The sequence below is a fragment of the Rattus norvegicus genome, chromosome 8 (assembly GCF_021556685.1).
Source record: "Rattus norvegicus strain SHRSP/BbbUtx chromosome 8, alternate assembly SHRSP_T2T, whole genome shotgun sequence".
NCBI classification, from domain to species: Eukaryota; Metazoa; Chordata; class Mammalia; order Rodentia; family Muridae; genus Rattus; species Rattus norvegicus.
Genome location: NC_141541.1, coordinates 24,600,311 through 24,619,559, shown reverse-complemented (window position 1 = coordinate 24,619,559; position 19,249 = coordinate 24,600,311). Strand labels below are relative to the sequence as shown.

General features: G+C 39.1%; 1 pseudogene; it reads right to left on the bottom strand.

Moving 5' to 3' along the window:
- Nucleotides 1-2,122: 2,122 nt before the first annotated feature.
- Nucleotides 2,123-14,293, bottom strand: Foxk2-ps2 (forkhead box K2, pseudogene 2; annotated as a pseudogene).
- Between the last annotated feature and the right edge of the window lie 4,956 nt (nt 14,294-19,249).

The following is a 19,249-nucleotide window of genomic DNA, read 5'->3' as shown; positions in this document are numbered from 1 at the left end:
TAATAGATTATAACTTTGAAATTGATGTCTAAAATTTCGATGTAAGCTAAGAGTCTGTGATAATAACCTCATTTCCGTTTCAATTGCATCAATGTGTTTCTTTTTCTTTTAATATTGCTTAGTTTTCTCAATATATTTTCTGTCTCATTTATGTTTGTTTGTATGTATGTTTTTGCAGTGTTGATAATCAAATCCAGGACTTTACACATTATAGTCAATAAATATACATCCTAACTAATGATACTTTTTCATTATGAAAACTGATGCTTTCCTCTCGACACTTCAAAAGGTTTTTTTAGATTAAATTTCATCTAACTCTGAGTCTTAATAATTTCCTTCTTTTGGCAGTTATTCTTTTCTTATAACCATAGGACACAACATCTGTTTTTTTTTTTATTCTATATATGTTAGTGAATGTACTGATAGTTACAAGCCATCCTTTGAGAACAAACTGCCTTTTCTGTATTCCATATATTTTTATTTTATTAATTAAACCTGCTCTCTGAAAAGTTTATACATATATACTGTGCATACTCAACAATTCTTATCCCCAACTTTTTTACACTCTCGATTACATTCTCAATTCTCTTCCCTAAAAATCCCTTTCTCACATTCCTGTGTTTTTGATTTGTTTGACTCTCTGATAATAACTAGAGCCATCAGTGTCCCATAAACTAGAAGCTGCCTATTGGAATTTAGTGGCCTAGGAAGTTGTTATATAACTACCTATTATTTGATGGTCTGTTTCTGCTTCTTCCCTGGTGATATTTAGATAGTGTAGTGCATCAGGCTGCAATGAAAGTAAAGAAGCTTAGGTTCATAGACACTCAGTTGGCATGAGTTCAGGGAAGAAATAAACCTTCTCCAAGATCATTTTCAGATTTACAGTTCTCTTTATTCTGGGGTAATAAGAACTACATAAAGCTTGGGGAGTTGTTAGGCATTTTCAGCATGAAGGTCCATTATTGATTGGTATGGAAGTGGTGAAAATTCTTCATTTGCAGTAGGAGGAATTCCAGGTGCTTGCTTATATGAAATGAGGAAGTTAAGTCTGTAGTTTGGTCACAGGCTCCAACCTTACCCCTGCCAGTATCAAGATGAGATTTTTCAGGTTTGGAAACATCTCAATGTTAGTCTTGCCCCAGGTCCATTTCCCCTGGTTTTACTTGCCCCACACCTATTTCCCAGAATCTCTCAATAACCAGTAGTCTGATAGTAAAGGAAAACACATAAAGATCACCTCAAATTCTGTCACAAATTCTTGTGACATATCCCATAAAAATAGTTTTTTTTGACTGACAATGCTCAAGATAAGGTTTCATGGAGCAATGACCGGGATAAGCATGAGAGTCTGAAAAACCAGATGTAGTCTTACCAGAAGAATAGTGCATAAGTCATCAGGATATGAACTACATCTATTTACAGCAATGTAGTAGGGAGTAGTGGGCCCGTGGTGGCCCAAGGCATGGCAGCCAGGAAGGGAAACCAATCTACACTATGGTAAGGAGGTGGGATGGATCTGCCATATTCTGAGTATAGTCCTTAGGTGCCCAAATCTAAACCACATCCTGGGAGAGTTAGGCCTTCTGTCTGAAAGTCAGTAAAGTGTTCCAGACCTCACAGAAATGAACATTCACCAGTGCAAGAGCTTCTTAGAAGGGAGGAAATGGCTATGGAACTCAATGCTTTGATGTCATACAAAGAAACACAGGACTAATTTGACTAACCCCACAAATATACCCATTTTCTTATCTAGCTGAACAAATAACCTTAAAGAAAAACCCCAGGCATGAGAAAATCACACCATACAATATATGATTTTACGACACTATCTCTTTACATTTCCTATGTAATTATATGGTAAATATTTTACTTTTTCTTTATTTATTCATTCTTTTCCTCTTAAGTTAATTTGTGCTGCTTTTCATTTAACTCATTAGGTTCCCTTTGCAGTCATCTATCTTACAAATATTGACATTCTTGTATTACTTTTTTCCATTAATTTTTACTCATTCACTTTACATCTGATCACACTTTCCCCTACACCCAGCATCCCCCACATAGTCCCTCCCCTCATATCTTCTATTCTCCACTGAGGTGCGGGACACCCCTCTCCCACGTATTAAATCACCTGGGCACCTAAAGTCATTGGATGTCTAGGTGTATCCTCTCCTACTGACGTAAGGCCTTTGCCTGGTTCTTCCTGGGAACGTGGCACTTTGATGAAATAACGGTTCAGAGAGAGATTGTGGCGAATTGAATTCTGCTAGCCCTTGTCCGCAGTCCTGTAGTATGGATAGTTTTTAGTGATGTGTGTATAGATCCCATTTAGGGTAAGTTGTTTATCAGGAGCCATTGCAATTGCTTGTACTATCAATTGTACATAGGAATAAGGTGGTTTTGAGTCATCATTTGGGCTGTCTCCACCTAAAGCTTCCTTTTCATTTTCTTGGTGTGAATTGTCAGCTGTTAAATTAAGGTCAGATGGTATCACACAGCCCATTTTGTACCCTAAAATCCTGCTCCCTGGGGGCTGGATGGGCAGGATTTTGCAGCAGTGATAGTTCCCGTGGGGGAGGGAACGGGGCTGATGAGGAGGGCCACCATGTCTTGAATGATGGTCAGGGGTGAGATGTGTGGCTGCACAGGCTTCACCGGTGACTCAGGTGCTTCCTGCTTCTCTCTTTTCTCTCTGGATAGGGCTGTGAATGTTATTTTGATATTTGTGCTCAGAAACCTGAACGTGCACACGCGTGGCAGCTGCAGCGGCGGCGCCCCCCGCCACTGGAACACCCCGTACACGAACACGCAGTTCTTGCCAAAACAGCTTAGGTAGAAGTCGCAGCCCGGGTCTGGCCGGGGCTGTGTGGGTTCCGGGACGGCCGCTCTGTGGCCACCGCCGGGGATGTGAAGATCTCCAGGTGGCGCGACAAGATGAAAGCTCTAGTGGCCCATGCTCTTATCTACCGAGCCCTGCGAAGAGTTGCGCCCGATGGTCACCGAATGGTTCTTCATGAGGCACTCGAACTCGCGGCCTTCGAGCCGCTCCACTGCCCAACTGCCGGGCGGGGATCCGCCACACCCAGTCCCGCCTGCGGGGCCTGGCTGATACGCGTGGGTGCCCTATAAATTCACCTATCATGAATTTATAAAGTGAAATTATGGTTGTAGACATTATGCATTATATGATAAATTCTAAAGTAATCATTAATTTAAAACTGAAAAAATTAAGTTTCTAGTAATATGTGATTTGAATTGCTTTGAATTATATACACTAAATATGACACAATTATGTTTGATTATACGTCTATTGGAAATCAAAATTATTCATTTATTTTTATACTCCAGATATTATTCCCCTCCCAGTTTACTCTCCCTGTCCCCCAAAAGTTCCACATCCCATACTTCCTCCCAAGGTCCTCCTCCACAAGGATATCCCCACCCCACCCACACCACCAGACCTCTAAACTTCCTGGAGCCTCCAGTCTCTTGAGGTTTAGGTGCATCTTCTCTGAGTACACCCAGACTCAGGGATCCTCTGCTGTATATGTATTGGAGTCCTCATCTCAGATGGTGTATGCTGCCTCCTTGGTGATCCAGTATGTAACCTCAGGGGAGAGGTCTGCTGGTCCTCCTACAGGTTTGCCCTCCACCTTTTTTCCTCCTGTTTCCTCCTGCTCTTTCCTAATTCAACGGAAGGCTCGGCAGCTTATGCTCATGGTTGGGTGCACATATCTGCATCTGACTCTTTCAGCTGCTTGTTGGGTCTTTGAGAGGGCAGTCATGATAGGTCCCTTTTGTGAGCGCCCCATAGCCTAAGTAATGGTGTCAGGTCTTAGGGCCTCCCCTTGAGGTGGATCCCACTTTGGACTTGTCACTGGACCTTCTTTTCCTCAGGCTCTTCTCCAGTTCCATCCCTGAATTTCTTTCAGACAGGAAGAATTATGGGTCAGAGCTTTGTGGGATAGCATCCCGATTCCTAATTTGTTGTCTTGTCTTTCTGTTGGAGGTAAGTTCAGTAAGATCCTTCTCCCTACTGTAGGGTTCCCCCTTTGAGTCCTGAGGGTCTCTCACTTCCCAGGTCTCTGGTATATTCTAGAACATTCTCCTTCCTCCTGAGGTGTCCTGTTTCTGTTCTTTCTTATGTCTCTCGGGGATTCAGTCCTTTCCCCCCCTCCACAACACCAGATCATGTTTCCCTCATCCCCAACACTATTCCCTTTCTCTCCACTGACCCTCTTTCCTTCCCCTCACTTGTAGTTGCTTTCTTCTATCTCCCAAGTGTGACTGAGGTATCCTCACTTGGGCCCTTCATCTTGTTGACCTTTTTGAATTCTGTGGAATATATCCTGGGTATTCTGTCCTTTTTTTTTTTCTTTTTTTCGGAGCTGGGGACCAAACCCAGGGCCTTGCGCTTGCTAGACAAGCGTTCTACCACTGAGCTAAATCCCCAACCCCCTTATTTTTTGTCTAGTATCGACTTATTGGTGAGAACACACCGTGCATGTCCTTTTGGGTCAGAGTGGGTCACCTCACTCAGGATGATATTTTCTAGTTCCATCTATTTGCCTGCAAAACTCAGAAGGTCCTCATTCTTAATAGCTGAGTAGTATTCCATTGTTTAAACAAGCCACATTTTCTGCTTCCATTCTTCAGCCGTGGGACATTTGGGTTGCTTCCAGCTTCTGGCTATCACAAAGGCTGCTATTAACACTGTGGCATGTGTGCTCCTGTGGCATTGTGGACTATCTTTTAGGTATATTCCCAAGAGTGGTATTGCTGGGTCTTTAGGTATGTCTATTTCCAAATTTTTGAGAAACTTCCAAATTGATTTCCAGAATGGTTGTACCAGTTTGCAATCCCACTAGCAATGCAGGAGTGTTCCTCTTTCTCCATATGCTTCCCAACATATGTTGTTTTCTGACGTTTAGAACTTAGCCATTCAGACGGGTGTAAGGTGGAATCTCAGGGTCGTTTTGATTTGCATTTCTCTGATCACTAAGGACTTTGAACATTTCTTTAGGTGCTTCTCAGCCATTCAAAATTCTTCTGTTGTGAGCTCTCAGTTTAGTTCTATACCCCATTTTTGGTTGGGTTTTTTTTTTTTTTTTTTTTTTTTTTTTGGTGGTTGGCTTCAGGAGTTCTTTATATATTCTAGATAATATGTGGGGTTAGTGACTTTTTTCCCAATCTGTAGGATGCTGATTGGTCTTATTCACTATGTTCTTTGCTTACAGAAGCTTTCCAGGTTCATGAGGTCCCATTTATCAATTCTTGATCTTAGAGCATGAGCCATTGGAGCTCTGTTTAGAAAAATTTCCCCATGCCAATGAATTCAAGGCTCTTCCCCACTTTCACTTCTTTTAGATTCAGGGTACCTGGTTTTATGTTAAGGTCCTTTATTCACTTAGACTGGAGCTTTGTGCATGGTGACAAATATGGTTCTATTTTAATTTTTCTACATACAGACAGCCAGTTAGACCAGCACCGTTTATTGAAGATGCTTTCTTTTTTGCATTGTATATTTTTGGTTTCTTTGTCAAAGATAAAGTGTGCGTAAGTGTGTGTTTTATTTCTGTGCCTTCAATTCTATTTCATTGATCAACCTGTCTGTCTCTGTACCAATACCATGTAGTTTTTATCACTATTGCTCTGTAGTAAAGCTTGAGGTCAGGAATGGTGATTCCCCGAGCCTCTTTTATTGTTAAGAATTGCTTTTTGCTATTCTTGGTATTTTTTTCCTTTTCCAGATGAATTTGAATATTGCTCTTTCCATGTCTTTGAAGAATTGTGTTGGAATTTTGATGGGGATTGCATTGAATCTGTAGATTGCCTTTGGTAGGATGGCAACTTTTACTATGTTCATTCTGCCAATCTGGAAAATCTCTCCACTTTCTGAGATCTTCTTAGTTTTCTTTTTTGACAGACTTGAAGTTCTTACCGTGGAGATCTTTCAGTTGTTTGGTTAGAGTTACCCCAAGATATTTTATATTATCTGGGTCTATTGTTAAGGGAGTTGTTTCCCCAATTTCTTTTTCACCCTGTTTATTATTTGTATAATGGAAACCTACTGATTTTTTTGAGTTAATTTTATATCTGGGCACTTTTGCTAAAGTTGTTTATCAGCTGGAGAAGGTCTATGGAAGAATTTTTTGGGTCACATATGTATACTATCATATCATTTGCAAATAGTGATAACTTTGGTTCTTCTTTACCAATTTGTATCCCCTTGATCTGTTTTTGTGTCTTATTATTCTAGCTAGTACTTTGAGTACTACATTGCAAAGATATGGGAAAAGTGGGCATCCTTTTCTTGTCCCTGATTTTGGTGGGATTGTTTCAAGTATCTCTCCATTTAATTTGATGTTGACTGTTGGTTTGTAGTAAACTGCTTTTATCATATTTAGGTATGGGTCTTGAATTTCTGATCTATACAATAGTTTTAACATGAAGGGCACTTGTATTTTGTTAAAAGCTTTTTCTGCATCTATGTAGATGGTCATATGAATCTTTTCTTTGAGTGTGTTTATATGGTGGATTATGTTAATGGATTTTTTTATATTGGACCAACCTTTCATCCCTGTGATGATGAATAAAGAATTTTATTGAGTATTTTTGCTTCAGTATTCCTAAATGTGTTTGGTCTGACTTTCTCTTCTTTGGTAGGGTCCCTGTGTGGTTTAGGTATCAGAGTAATTGTGGCTTCATAGAACGTATTAGGTGGTGTTCCTTCTGTCTCTATTTTACAGAGTAGTTTGGGGAATATTCTTCACAGGTTTTCTCTGAAAATCTGGTAGAATTCTGAACTAAATCCTGTTTAGAAAGTTTACCTGTTCTTGATATAACTTTTTTTTTATTAACTTGAGTATTTCTTATATACATTTCGAGTGTTATTCCCTTTCCCGGTTTCCGGGCAAACATCCCCCTCCCCCCTCCCCTTCCGTATGGGTGTTCCCCTCCTAAGCCTCCCCCCATTGCCGCCCTCCCCCCAACAGTCTAGTTCACTGGGGGTTCAGTCTTAGCAGGACCCAGGGCTTCCGCTTCCACTGGTGCTCTTACTAGGATATTCATTGCTACCTATGAGGTCAGAGTCCAGGGTCAGTCCATGTATAGTCTTTAGGTAGTGGCTTAGTCCCTGGAAGCTCTGGTTGCTTGGCATTGTTGTACATATGGGGTCTCGAGCCCCTTCAAGCTCTTCCAGTTCTTTCTCTGATTCCTTCAACGGGGGTTCTATTCCCAGTTCAGTGGTTTGCTGCTGGCATTCGACTCTGTATTTGCTGTATTCTGGCTGTGTCTCTCAGGAGCGATCTACATCCGGTTCCTGTCGGTCTGCACTTCTTTGCTTCATCCATCTTGTCTAATTGGGTGGCTGTATATGTATGGGCCACATGTGGGGCAGGCTCTGAATGGGTGTTACTTCAGTCTCTGTTTTAATCTTTGCCTCTCTCTTCCCTGCCAAGGGTATTCTTGTTCCCCTTTTAAAGAAGGCGTGAAACATTCACGTTTTGATCATCCGTCTTGAGTTTCATTTGTTCTAGGCATCTAGGGTAATTCAAGCATTTGGGCTAATAGCCACTTATCAATTAGTGCATACCATGTATGTCTTTCTGTGATTGGGTTAGCTCACTCAGGATGATATTTTCCAGTTCCAACCATTTGCCTATGAATTTCATAGAGTCGTTGTTTTTGATAGCTGAGTAATATCCATTGAGTAGATGTACCACATTTTCTGTATCCATTCCTCTGTTGAAGGGCATCTGGGTTCTTTCCAGCTTCTGGCTATTATAAATAAGGCTGCGATGAACATAGTGGAGCAAGTGTCTTTTTTATATGCTGGAGCATCTTTTCGGTATATGCCAAAGAGAGGTATAGCTGGATCCTCAGGCAGTTCAATGTCCAATTTTCTGAGGAACCTCCAGACTGATTTCCAGAATGGTTGTACCAGTCTGCAATCACACCAACAATGGAGGAGTGTTCCTCTTTCTCCGCATCCTCGCCAGCATCTGCTGTCACCTGAGTTTTTGATCTTAGCCATTCTCACTGGTGTGAGGTGTAATCTCAGGCTGAACCCCATTTTTTATAGGGTTATTTGTCTCCCTGCGGTCTAACTTCTTGAGTTCTTTGTATATTTTGGATATAAGGCCTCTATCTGTTGTAGGATTGGTAAAGATCTTATCCCAATCTGTTGGTTGCCATTTTGTCCTAACCACAGTGTCCTTTGCCTTACAGAAGCTTTTCAGTTTTATGAGATCCCATTTGTTGATTCTTGATCTTAGAGCATAAGCCATTGGTGTTTTGTTCAGGAAGTTTTTTCAAGTGCCCATGTGTTCCAGATGCTTCCCTAGTTTTTCTTCTATTAGTTTGAGTGTGTCTGGTTTGATGTGGAGGTCCTTGATCCACTTGGACTTAAGCTTTGTACAGGGTGATAAGCATGGATCGATCTGCATTCTTCTACATGTTGCCCTCCAGTTGAACCAGCACCATTTGCTGAAAATGCTATCTTTTTTCCATTGGATGGTTTTGGCTCCTTTGTCAAAAATCAAGTGACCATAGGTGTGTGGGTTCATTTCTGGGTCTTCAATTCTATTCCATTGGTCTATCTGTCTGTCTCTGTACCAACACCATGCAGTTTTTATCACTATTGCTCTGTAATACTGCTTGAGTTCAGGGATAGTGATTCCCCCTGAAGTCCTTTTATTGTTCAGGATAGTTTTAGCTATCCTGGGTTTTTTGTTATTCCAGTTGAATTTGCAAATTGCTCTGTCTAACCCTCTGAATAATTGGATTGGTATTTTGATGGGGATTGCATTGAATCTGTAGATCGCTTTTGGTAAAATGGCAATTTTTACTATATTAATCCTCCCAATCCATGAGCATGGGAGATCTTTCCGTTTTCTGAGGTCTTCTTCAATTTTTTTCTTCAGTGTCTTGAAGTTCTTATTGTACAGACCTTTTACTTGCTTGGTTAAAGTCACACCGAGGTACTTTATAGTATTTGGGTCTATTATGAAGGGTGTCGTTTCCCTAATTTCTTTCTCGGCTTGTTTCTCTTTTGTGTAGAGGAAGGCTATTGATTTATTTGAGTTAATTTTATACCCAGCCACTTTGCTGAAGTTGTTTATCAGCTTTAGTAGTTCTCTGGTGGAACTTTTGGGATCACTTAAATATACTATCATATCATCTGCAAATAGTGATATTTTGACTTCTTCTTTTCCCATCTGTATCCCCTTGACCTGCTTTTGTTGTCTGATTGCTCTGTCTAGAACTTCAAGAACTATATTGAATAAGTAGGGAGAGAGTGGGCAGCCTTGTCTAGTCCCTGATTTTAGTGGGATTGCTTCAAGTTTCTCTCCATTTAGTTTAATGTTAGCAACTGGTTTGCTGTATATGGCTTTTACTATGTTTAGGTATGGGCTTGAACTCCTATTCTTTCCAGGACTTTTATTATGAAGGGGTGTTGAATTTTGTCAAATGCTTTCTCAGTATCTAATAAAATGATCATGTGGTTTTGTTCTTTCAGTTTGTTTATATAATGGATCACGTTGAAGGTTTTCCGTATATTAAACCATCCCTGCATGCCTGGGATGAAGCCTACTTGATCGTGGTGGATGATTGTTTTGATGTGCTCTTGGATTCGGTTTGCCAGAATTTTATTGAGTATTTTTGCGCCAGTATTCATAAGGGAAATTGGTCTGAAGTTCTCTTTCTTTGTTGGGTCTTTGTGTGGTTTAGGTATAAGAGTAATTGTGGCTTCATAGAAGGAATTCGGTAGTGCTCCATCTGTTTCAATTTTGTGGAATAGTTTGGATAATGTCTGATAGAATTCTGCACTAAACCCATCTGGACCTGGGCTCTTTTTGGTTGGGAGACCTTTAATGACTGCTTCTATTTCCTTAGGAGTTATGGGGTTGTTTAACTGGTTTATCTGTTCCTGATTTAACTTCAGTACCTGGTATCTGTCTAGGAAATTGTCCATTTCCTGCAGATTTTCAAGTTTTGTTGAATATAGGCTTTTATAGTAAGATCTGATGATGTTTTGAATTTCCTCTGAATCTGTAGTTATGTCTCCCTTTTCATTTCTGATTTTGTTAATTTGGACACACTCTCTGTGTCCTCTCGTTAGTCTGGCTAAGGGGTTATCTATCTTGTTGATTTTCTCAAAGAACCAACTTTTGGTTCTGTTGATTCTTTCTATGGTCCTTTTTGTTTCTACTTGGTTGATTTCAGCTCAGAGTTTGATTATTTCCTGCCTTCTACTCCTCCTGGGTGTACTTGCTTCTTTTTGTTCTAGAGCTTTTAGGTGTGCTGTCAAGCTGCTGACATATACTCTTTCCTGTTTCTTTCTGCAGGCACTCAGCTCTGTGAGTTTTCCTCTTAGCACAGCTTTCATTGTGTCCCATAAGTTCGGGTATGTTGTACCTTCATTTTCATTAAATTCTAAAAAGTCTTTAATTTCTTTTTTTATTTCTTCCTTGACCAGGTTATCATTGAGTAGAGCATTGTTCAATTTCCACGTATATGTTGTTATTCTTCCCTTATTGTTATTGAAGACCAGTTTTAGGCCCTGGTGGTCCGATAGTATGCATGGGATTATTTCTATCTTTCTGTACCTGTTGAGGCCCGTTTTTTGACCAATTATATGGTCAATTTTGGAGAAAGTACCATGAGGAGCTGAGAAGAAGGTATATCCTTTTGCTTTAGGATAGAATGTTCTATAAATATCCGTTAAGTCCATTTGGCTCATGACTTCTCTTAGTCTGTCTACGTCTCTGTTTAATTTCTGTTTCCATGATCTGTCCATTGATGAGAGTGGGGTGTTGAAATCTCCTACTATTATTGTATGAGGTGCAATGTGTGTTTTGAGCTTTAGTAAGGTTTCTTTTACGTATGTAGGTGCCCTTGTATTTGGGGCATAGATATTTAGGATTGAGAGTTCATCTATGTGGATTTTTCCTTTGATGAATATGAAGTGTCCTTCCTTATCTTTTTTGATGACTTTTAGTTGAAAATTGATTTTATCTGATATTAGAATGGCTACTCCAGCTTGCTTCTTCCGACCATTTGCTTGGAAAGTTGTTTTCCAGCCTTTCACTCTGAGGTAGTGTCTGTCTTTGTCTCTGAAGTGTGTTTCCTGTAGGCAGCAGAATGCAGGGTCCTCGTTGTGTATCCAGATTGTTAATCTATGTCTTTTTATTGGGGAGTTGAGGCCATTGATGTTGAGAGATATTAAGGAATAGTGATTATTGCTTCCTGTTATATTCATATTTGGATGTGAGGTTATGTTTGTGTGCTTTTCTTCTCTTTGTTTTGTTGCCGAGATGATTAGTTTCTTGCTTCTTCTAGAGTATAGCTTGCCTCCTTTTGTTGGGCTTTACCCTTTATTATACTTTGTAGTGCTGGATTTGTAGAAAGATATTGTGTAAATTTGGTTTTGTCGTGGAATATCTTGGTTTCTCCATCTATGTTAATTGAGAGTTTTGCAGGATACAGCAACCTGGGCTGGCATTTGTGTTCTCTTAGGGTCTGTATGACATCAGTCCAGGATCTTCTGGCCTTCATAGTTTCTGGCAAAAAGTCTGGTGTGATTCTGATAGGTCTTCCTTTATATGTTACTTGACCTTTTTCCCTTACTGCTTTTAATATTCTTTCTTTATTTTGTGCGTTTGGTGTTTTGAGTATTATGTGACGGGAGGTGTTTCTTTTTTGGTCCAATCTATTTGGAGTTCTGTAGGGTTCTTGTATGCCTATGGGTATCTCTTTTTTTAGGTTAGGGAAGTTTTCTTCTATGATTTTGTTGAAGATATTTACTGGTCCTTTGAGCTGGGAGTCTTCATTCTCTTCTATACCTATTATCCTTAGGTTTGATCTTCTCATTGAGGCCTGGATTTCCTGTGTGTTTTGGACCAGTAGCTTTTTCTGCTTTACATTATCTTTGACAGTTGAGTCAATGATTTCTATGGAATCTTCTGCTCCTGAGATTCTCTCTTCCATCTCTTGTATTCTGTTGGTGAAGCTTGTATCTACAGGTCCTTGTCTCTTCTTTTGGTTTTCAATATCCAGGGTTGTTTCCATGTGTTCTTTCTTGATTGCTTCTATTTCCATTTTTAATTCCTTCAACTGTTTGATTGTGTTTTCCTGGAATTCTTTCAGGGATTTTTGTGTCTCCTCTCTATGGGCTTCTACTTGTTTATTCATGTTTTCCTGGAATTCTTTCAGGCATTTTTGCGATTCTTCTCTGTAGGCTTCTACTTGTTTATTAATGTTTTCCTGTGTTTCTTTAAGGGAGTTCTTCATGTCTTTCTTGAAGTCCTCCAGCATCATGGTCAAATATGATTTTGAAACTAGATCTTGGTTTTCTGGTGTGTTTGGATATTCCATGTTTGTTTTGATGGGAGAATTGGGCTCCGATGGTGCCATGTAGTCTTGGTTTCTGTTGCTTGGGTTCCTGCGCTTGCCTCTCACCATCAGATTATCTCTAGTGTTACTTTGTTCTGCTATTTCTGACAGTGGCTAGACTGCCCTATAAGCCTGTGTGTCAGGAGTGCTGTAGACCTGTTTTCCTGTTTTCTTTCAGCCTGTTATGGGGACAGAGTGTTCTGCTTTCAGGCGTGCAGGTTTTCCTCTCTACAGGTCTTCAGCTGTTCTTGTGGGCCTGTGTCTTGAGTTCACCAGGCAGGTCTCTTGCAGGAGAAAAGTTGGTCTTACCTGTGCTCCCGAGGCTCAAGTTCACTCGGGGTGTGCTGCCCACTAGCTCTCTGCGGCGGCAGCAACCAGGAAGATCTGCGCTGTCGTTTCCGGGAGCTTCAGGGCACCAGGGTTCCAGATGGCATTTGGTGTTTTCCTCTGGCGTCCGAGATGTGTGTGCAGAGTGCAGTCTCTTCTGGTTTCCCAGGCGTGTCTGCCTCTCTGAAGGTTTAGCTCTCCCTCCCACGGGATTTGGGTGCAGGGAACTGTTTATCCGGTCTGTTTCCTTCAGGTTCCAGTGGTGTCTCAGACGCAGCAGTCCTGCCGCTCCTGGGCCCTTCCCCACGGAACCCAGAGGCCTTATACAGTTTCCTCTTGGGCCAGGGATGTGGGCAGGGGTGGGCAGTGTTGGTGGTCTCTTCCACTCTGCAGCCTCAGGGGTGCCCACCTGACCAGGCGGTGAGGTCTCTCTCCCACGGGGTCTGGGAGCAGAGAGCTGCTGCAGGCCGGGATCCGCGGGTGTGGGACTTCCGGTAAACACAGGAGGTGCCCGGTCCTAGAGGAATTCTGCCTCTGTGTGTCCCGAGATCATCAGGCAGGTCTCTTGCAGCAGAAAAGTTGGTCTTACCTGTGGTCCCAAGGCTCAAGTTTGCTCAAGGGGTGCTGCCCACGTGCTCTCCGCGGTGGCAACCTTGATATAACTTTCATATGTGGAATCTGTCTAGAAAAACCATCCATTTCATCTATATTTTCCAGTTTTCTTGCTGGGCCCATATTGGAAAATTTTAATACATTTATTCCTTGATAAATACAGTACAAAACAAATGCCTCTTAAAACACATAAAAATGACATGTTTTTTTGTCTCTGATCACATAAATATTTTGACTCATATATAGTAGTAAAGGAAGGAAGCAGTACTCAGGAATTTTTCTAGAGTAAAGGAAAATATACCTCAAAAATTCTGAAAATTGACATTCATTTTTTTCTTATACTTCCAACATTAATTTTTGGAAGTACTTACAGACTAAGATAAATTAAACCAATTTGGATAATGTTGAGCTTTGTGCATTTAGCCTTCCAGGTCCTAGTGCAGTCAATAATTATCCAGTGCTTCTAGCTCTTCGTTTTTATGTTTGTAGTGAATTGGCACACATGTTCTTCTTTTTCCATGAATAACTCTATCAAAAAACTCTTAAATGTCACTATTTATATTGATCTTGTCTCAAGACCTGGTACAATAAGGTGAACATATCTGTACTTTCTAACCATGCTAGAAGAGAACAGAAGCTTAACCTGGTAGGTATAGAGAGTGTGGAAGAGTGAAAGGGTACTGAGATGTTTCTTTATGTATTGTGCAGACAAACTTCATGATTCTGGTATAAAGATGAGGGACAATTAGCATGAACTATTTCATTTATTTGGACTTTGAAATACATACTTTGTTATACTGTGTGTACTAAATACTTCAGTTAAGATTTGCTTTCCAATGACCCAGATTTTACATACACATATCTCACATAAAATGAATCCCTTTAAATTAATTCTTACAAATCCCCAAATGTCTATAATGCACTTGGTGAGGGAAAGTATGAGTAGCCTATTTACCATGACTCCAAGTATTGTTGTCAATGTTAGTCTGAGTATATGAAGTTTTTTCTATCTGCTGCCTTTCTGTCATATGTTAGAACATAAAACAGTATGTTAGTTTGGGTCACTGACTCCAAGATTGTCAGGTAGAAAAAAAATTAAACCATGTATACACCAAGTGGACTTATCATAGACACAATTTTCCATAATAGGAGAAATTGCAGTTAGCCACTTAATAAAACCAACATTTTTTACTTCCCATCTTCCCAAATGATTCCTCATCTCCCTGTCTTCATTTTAGAATTCATTGTCAATCCCATATGAAATTAGTGGAACCACTAGGTATATTTTCTGTAGGAAAAAGATACAAGAGGAAAACTAGAGTGTTCATATCATATCTGAGATCAGAACTGTTTCTGCTAACCACTCTGGGATCTATGTGTAGCCTTCCACATTTATCTTTTGCTTGTGTTAGTCCAGACAACTTCAAAAGAAGACACAGTGTCAGGTTTTATATTTTGTATGTTCCTGAGAATGATCTCCAATGTGCCAAATCGAAGTAAAAGAATAGCAAATTTTTGTAGGTATACAACAAATCATCACCAGTGTAAACATTGAGAACAGGCATCATAAATCTCCTGGGAAATCTCCTTTAAGGTAGTCAGGGGGAACTTCTAATAGTAAGAGTCACAGAGCAGAGTGAATAACTCGTGTAAGCATTCCAGGTAAATGAAAGATAAGAATGGCAACTTGAAATGAGCTCTCATGACATCCAACAGGTGGTTAACTGGACTTCTACTTGCAATATTTCTCCATTATTGAGGTTCCCCTGTATGGACTTCCTGTGGCTAAATTTTCAGATTCCCTTTACAAATACAAACACTTACATAATGCAGTAAGCAATAGCAGCATTTGCTGAAAATAATTTACTTTCTACCTGGTCTTAAGAGCACAATGCTTATACTCAGGCAATTTTCTCTTCCCTCCCTATTAGAGATACTCCAGACCTTGGTGATTGTTGGGGGGAAGGTGGTAATAGGGGGAGGATGGGGAGGGGAACACCCATACAGAAGAGGACAGGGAGGAGTTAGGGGGATGTTGGCCTGGAAACTGGGAAAGGGAATAGCAACGAAATGTAAATAAGAAATACCCAAGTTAATAAAGATGGAGGAAATAAATGGCTTAAAAAAAAGGAGTGGGAGCATCCGCATATTGGCCATCCTTCTTCTTGAGCTTCCTGTGGTCTGTGGATTGCATCTTGGGTAATTCGAGCTTTTTGGCTAATATCAATGAGTGCATACCAAGTGTGTTTTTTCTTTTCTTGAGTTACCTCACTCAGGATGATATTTTCTAGTGCATTCCATTTGCCTATGAATTTCGTGAAGTTATTGTTTTTGATACCTGAGTAGTATTCCATTGTGTAGATGTACCACATTTTGGAATCCATTCCTCTTTTGAAAAGCATCTGGGTTCTTTCCAGCTTCTGGCTATTATAAATAAGGCTGCTATGAACATACTGGAGCATGTATCTTTGCTGTATGTTGGAGCATCTTTTGGGTATATGCCCAGGAGTGGTATAGCTGGGTCCTCAGGTAGTAGAATGGCCAATTTTCTGAGGAACCTCCAGATTGAGTTCCAGAGTGGTTGTACCAGTTTTCAATCCCACCAACAGTGGAGGAGTGTTCCTCTTTCTCCACATCCTCACCAGCATCTGCTGTCCCCGGAGTTTTTGATCTCAGCCATTCTGACTGGTGTGAGGTGGAATCTCAGGGTTGTTTTGATTTGCATTTCCCTGATGACTAAGGATGTTGAACATTTCTTTAGGTGCTTTTAGACCACTCGATATTCTTCAGACAAGAATTGTTTGTTTAGCTCTGTCCTCCATTTTTTAATAGGATAATTTGGCTGTCTGGAGTCTAACTTCTTGAGTTCTTTGTATATATTATATATTAGCTCTATATCAGATCTATGATTGGTAAAGATCTTTCCCAATTTGTTGTTTGCTATTTTGTCCTGATGACAGTTGTCTTTTGCCTTACAGAAGCTTTGCAGTTTTATGAGGGTCCATTTGTCGATTCTTGATTTTAGAGCATAAGCCATTGTTTTTGTTTTTGTTTTGTTTTGTTTTTCAGAAAATTTTCCATACTGCCCATGTGTTTGAGACTATTCCTCATTTTTCTCCTATTACTTTGAGTGTATTTGGTTTGTTGTGAAGAATGTTGATACACTTGGACTTAAGCTTTGTACATGGTGATAAGAATGAACCAATTTGCATGCTTCTTCACGCTGACCTACAGTTGAACCAGCACTTTTTGTTGAAAATGCTATCTTTCTTCCATTGGATGGTTTTAGCTCCTTTGTCAAAGATCAAGTGACCATAGGTGTGTGGGTTCATTTCTGGGTCTTCAATTCTGTTGCACTGATCTATCTGCCTGTGTCTGTACTAATACCATATAGTTTTTATGACTATTGCTTTGTAATACTGCCTGAAGTCAGTGATGGTGATTCCCCCAGAAGTTCTTTCATTGTTGAATATATTTTTCGCTATCCTGGTTTTCTTTTGTTTTTCTGAATGAATTTGAAAATTGCTCTTTCTATCTCTATAAAGAATTGAGTAGGAATTTTGATGGGGATTGCATTGAATCTGTAGATTGCTTTTGGCAAAATTGCCATCTTTACTATATTAATCCTGCCAATTCATGAGCATGGAAGATCTTCCCATCTTCTGAGATCTTCCTCAATTTCTTTCTTCAGAGAATTGAAGTTCTTTTCATACAGATCTTTCACTTGCTTGGTTAAAGTCACACCACAATATTTTATATTATTTGGAACTTTTGTGAAGGGTGTCATTTCCCTAATTTCTTTCTCAGTCTGTTTATCCTTTGATTTGAGGAAGGCTACTCATTTGTTTGAGTTAATTTTATACACGACACTTTGCTGATGTTCTTTATCAGGTTAAGTAGTTTCCTGGTGGAACTTTTGGGGTCACTTAAGTACACTATCATATCACATCCATTATTTTAAATTCCTGCTGAGCAACTTAGAAGGAGTCATTAAAAAATCTGAAACATAACTGTGGTAAATATTTCTGAATACCAACTTAAATATTAGTGTTGACTGGAGCTGGTAAAAGAAATTAGTGAATCAAATGCAGACTATATTTCTTCTATATCAGCATCCTCAGTACTGAAGTTACATGGATGCATCACTACATTACACTTGATTGTTTACTATTTAGTAATACTGTTTCCACTTACTTCTATGTTTCATAAGACATTATCAAAGTATATTTCTAGGAGGTACCCATGTTGTATATGGAACAAAAATTAATAGGTTCTTTATGTAGGTTTTTTATATATTAATTATATTATATATACCAATATTACATATTGCTTGAAATTGGCAGATATTACTGGAATGATTATTAAAATACATGCCATTCAAGTAATATATCATTAAAATTACCAGTATATCTTTGGAAAGCCATAAATAAATTCTTTCATTTCTAAATTTCTGAGGTCTATACTTCAAGATATTGGAAGCATGAACATTTTAAGTTTTGTTAACCACTCAATAAATACTTTCATGACTTGGTTTCCAAATGTTCAAAATCAATGACACTTCAACAGAGTAGCTTCTCTCCTGTTTGGACAATAATTTGTTAATGGATACCCAGTTATAGACAACATGAAGAAGCTCTTACTTTTAAGGTATAGTTACATTCCTTTATATAGACATAAAAATAGAGACAAAAACTATTCTTCAAGAAAAGGAAGGACAAATTGTCAGGCAAAGACAGATATATTTTAGACTGAGACACAAACATATTTATTTTCTGGCATTGTTTTATCCATTGGAAAATGGCATATTATTACCTAGCCATGTTGAAATTTGTGTATCATTACGCTGAACAGACTGCTAGTATAATGTTGTCCTGCAATCCTAGCAAATAGAACAATGCGGTTAAGGCAAATAATTTTTGGAGCAAAACTAATGTAACTGGTTAAGAATGATATCAAAAGTAGGTTATTCACTGGGACTCAGAGAACTTTACTCAGTCAACCTATTCAAATTTCTCATTTGTTTATATGCCTAAGGATTTGTTAGTAATATAGCTGCATTTTAGTGTTGGTGTATTGCCGGCTACCTTTGGAACCACTACACTTCATTAATGATGTACAAGTTTGTGCTCCCACAAGCAATCGATAAACATTCCACTTTCCCAACATTCTCATCAGTATGACCTGTATTTGTTTTATCTATCCTGGCCATTGTGACAGGTATCAGTTCAAATCTCATAGTAGCTTTTATTTGCATTTTCCTGATGGCTAAGGAGGTTGATAATTTCTTTAAGCATTCCTCACCTCTTTATGTTTCATCTATCAGTAACTTACTTCTTTTTAGGACTCATTTTTGATAGAGTTATTTATTTTCTTGTTGCTCAGAATTTTGGATCTTTATATATTTTATATATTAACCCTCTAATTAGCATATAATTTCTAAAGATATTTTTCTTTCTTTTTTATTGGTGATCTGTTTCTTTGCCTTATGTTTTCCTTTTCAGTTTCCTGAGGTATTATTTATTTATTTTTGGTCATAGTCCTGCAATCAGTGTCCAGTAACTTAAGAGTAGGCGCAATGACTAGAAACAGACAACCAACACAAAATAAACTCAATTGAGTTTTTGTAGATATTTTGTTTTGTGTTGAATTCTTTGGAAAATTTTTTTCATCCCTCTCTAATAAGATCTTTTGCTTGTACATTACATTATTGTTTTGAGTTTGTATTTTGTGGTATATGAGTGTATTTCTTATCATTTTGTTTGTTTGTTTGTAGTTTGTTTCCTCTTAGACATATATTTCACTAGTTGGGGATGGGGAAGATATGGGGAAGTGTCGAGAGAGGGGGAAAGCATAATCAAATATATAGTAATAGAAAATTTCAATAGAAAATTCATAAAGTAAATAAATGATCCTC